Below are 3,956 nucleotides of genomic sequence, written 5' to 3'. Positions count from 1 at the left end.
ATAGCGGGACCGAAATGTGCATGCGCAGTACCGTACGTGACCCGTAGCGTGTTTGCGTGGTTAACGTAGTGTACGTAAAACATGGCGGCGGTTTTCGACACCCGCTTCGAACTGAATTTAGCGTAGATGTGGACGGATCCACTTCTTTCGTAGCAAAACACTGTGCGAAATGGCTTTCGCTTGCCTTCAGGTAGCTTCGACGACACGGTATTACTGTAGTATTACGGATAACTTAGCGTAGCTTTTGAGATCGCTTCCCATTTCGAACGTCCCCTAGGCCTATCTAGAAGATCGGTGTAAACAAGTCTGCAACATGAAAATTTTCGCTTTTGGTGCCTAGTTCATATTTATTTACTTTTATTTTCACTAAAAAAAAAAGGAGTAATATTGCTGCGTGCGGGGATACAGACACGCATTCTCGGTTTTGTTCTTTTCACTCTTTTTAACGCAATCACCCTTCGCTAGGTGGCGCCACCGTCCGGCTTTGGCACGTAAACGCTATCCCGCTAAACTAAAACCGCTTTCCGCAACCAACGTTGCGGCACGGTAACGCTATTCTCTTAACCCCCGCTATCACGCTAACGCTAAACTATAACTGTCTAGTAAACCTTTTATAATCCTTTTAATTCATATAAGGGTACGTAAAGCTGTCTACAAACAACGCTTTCAAAGTTTTCGCCCAAGGTTTACGACACTTTTACCTTTGAAACGAGCGGACAGGGATGGAAGGATATCATGAGCGTTTCATTCATTCACCCTTGCGCCACCACGCACATCTTGCGGCTAGTCGGAAGCAGCACCATGCACTCCCATGGTGAAGCGGGCGATACGACTGGCATGAGAAACGTCCATATAATTTCAGGGTCTTGGATGGTACTGTATTCTATGGGGCTATACGTCAGAGGAAATTTTTATATACTAGGTATGACGCACATATCTAGAATGGCGACTTTTTGGCGAGGTTTGTAAAAAATGGCGACTTTGGCGACTTTTTGCTCATCATTTGGCGACATTTACTCGAAAGTGAGTGGCAACCCTGCAATGGATTACCTGCTTTCGGATAGTCATCGTGCGATGTTCAAAGTCTTACTATGGTCGTCGCCAGTGCTTTCATCTGTACGTCTATGAAGACCTTACGCCGCATCAGTTCAAGCCTGTGCGAAAGACTACGCGACAGCGGAAGGAAAGTGTAATAGCGAACTTTCTCCAATTATTGGTGAATTATTCGTGCGAGCTTCATGGATGCGTACCTGACTATTCACGCGCCGGCGTTCACCCCCACTAGAGTGGCTTTCGCTCAGGTAAATCTTCACTGCCCTAACCGAAATACGACGAAGCATACCTCTGCAAGGAGATCTTCTGTATCAACGTGAAGGTGCGTTCTCTTCTATTTTGTTTTTGACATTTTTCCCGTTTTTGATAAGATTCATATTTGGGACGGTTTATGGAAAACAAAGACAATGTAATGGGGCACAACCAGTGTGCAGTTGCTGGTATTGAAAGTTTTAATGACTACGTAATTCGTAGTATTTATGTAACCCACAATATCTACGGACGTCCAAGCCCAGCCATATGAAATTAACCAGGTGGTGGTGCAGTATGAAACCCGCATGAATGCAAAAATGCGTGAAATGTATCAAAACACAAAAGATACAGCGAGAAACACTATTATATGAATGTTTTATTTTCAAGCTTAGTAATAACACTGCTTCTAATTAAGCAACGACAGCTAATTGTAAGAAAAGAATAGCACACGCGGTGTAATTGTAGACGTTTGAGCCATTATATAATGAGCTAATGGGCGCTGGATAGCCATACGAGTGCCTGGCCCAAACATCTGTATCAAAATAGTGAGAGCTCATTAGGTCAACAAAAGACATGCCTGTTCTTGAAGGCGAGAGATTTGATGAATGTGTGTAGGACGAGAAGTAAGAAAAATGCAGCTTTAATGTGCCACTAAGTAGTTCATTATTTATTACCCCTTTCTTTTGTGCAGGAACCTGGCTGCTGACACAAGAATATACACCAACCTTTTTTCCAAAGTACAGCATTTGCAGCGTTTTGCATGACTGTACACAAAGGATGAAAAGCTGCAGTTAATAGCTGCACTGCATGGATTAGTCACACTAGTGTGGCTACCACCTGTATCTTCTTTATGATGTCCTACAAGCTCGAATTTCATGACAGTATGTAGACTGCATATGCTTTATTGACGGAGACCTTGCAGCTTTACACACTTGTATTTTGTCACCTACGTTATTCTACATCAAGCACATATAATAAAAATTCTTTACCTTTGCAATTGATTTAGAGTATCTCTGTGCTTTCGTGTTCGGCAGGATCGCAAAAACCTCATCTGCTCTGATATATAGAAAAGCAGTTCTACAACAAACAATCAAACACGTTCTATAGAATGCAGCACTGTTCCTCATCCATGGAAGGGTGGCGCGGTTCCAACTGGTAGGCAGCTGATTTTGCTTGATATCGTATATTTACAAATATTTACAGGGTTCTTATGACCAGAAGTAGCTACGATGACTGCAAGGCCCTTGAGAATCTTTCACCATTTCTGTGCTGTCGCTCTTCGTTGAATCAGCAGAGTAACTACTCTGCTTCTTGCAACACATCCGCCCAGGTTGGTGCGTCCACACGATCGTCGTTAAGGCAGACAGCAGTAAAAGGCAGAAAACGGCTTCAGTCTCGTGATGTGCAGAATAACAAAAGATGCTCTGGAATGCCAAAGCGTCCCTTACAGCACAGACGCCGATGCCCCCTCAGAAGGTATTCCCGGGGGTCACAAACTGCAAATGAATGCCAAAACATCAGTACACAGGGCAGTCGTGCACTAATTACAGCGCCTGCACTCAAAAAAATATCCGTAATCTGCCTATAGAAAAGCGGGTGTGTCCTCATTAAAATTAACTGACCTCACCCCTTCGCAGAAAGCACGGATATATCACTAGTAGACCGATAAATTGGGCTTCATAGTTTAGCATAAGGACGCTGTCTCCATCATGGCGAAATACGGAAGCAAGTAGATAATCACAATACAAATGATCCCTCTGTATGTCGATCAAATTCGACTGTATAGTTCAACATATGGATGCTCCTTCCATCATGGCGAAACCTGAAGCAATAGGTAATTACAATACAGATGATCCCTCTGTATATAAATATACATTCGTACGATTTTCTTAACGTATATGGTCGTCACGTACCACCGCTATACGAATTCGAGCCTTGCAACTGATGTTACTGTACAAAAACTGTATTCCCTATTCTGCGCCAAGCAGTAATTTAGAGATTTTTATTCATCATATATCAACTGCAGAGGGCGCACTGCAATTATCAATCACCGTCCCACCGTCGATATAATGTTGCAACGGCAATACAGCCGTGGCTGGCCGTAGCGTCGGTAGCGTTCTCGACGCACGCGCGCGCTGCTCAATCGGGCTCAACCTGGCTCAACCTGCTTTGGTTCTTCCAAGCTCGGCGTGGCTCAGCGCTGTTGAGGTGAGTGGCTGACTTTCCAACTTTTTTACCTTTGTACTTATAGCTCCCTACCGCTAAAATCAATCTGTTGTCGCATACGCACGCTCGCGTCTAGGAAAGGCGGGAAACTATATAGCACAGGCGCTGACGTTTTTTGCTACGCTTGATCTCCGCACTGTGCAGGTATATTATTAATTATATAATTCCAATCTTAGCGGTAGTATTGTATAGGCTGTTTTTAGGTGGAGTGCTTAATGGGTGTAGAAAATTCAGCATTACTGAAAATCGCCAAGTGATTGCGATGTATGTGCACAAAGTTCGCATTCCGAGCTTGGTAGTTATCACGTCGTGATCATTGTTCTCCGCCGTAGTTGTATTACGCTATATTTTGGCACATGCGCCGCGTATTAAGGAATGTATATGAAGTATGTGATCCAGGAAACGTATACCCCTATAGGGGCTTC

The sequence above is a fragment of the Rhipicephalus sanguineus genome, chromosome 1 (genome assembly GCF_013339695.2).
Source record: "Rhipicephalus sanguineus isolate Rsan-2018 chromosome 1, BIME_Rsan_1.4, whole genome shotgun sequence".
Classification (NCBI taxonomy): Eukaryota; Metazoa; Arthropoda; class Arachnida; order Ixodida; family Ixodidae; genus Rhipicephalus; species Rhipicephalus sanguineus.
The sequence above is the reverse complement of the archived record's forward strand: the minus strand, read 5'-3'. Positions refer to the sequence as shown.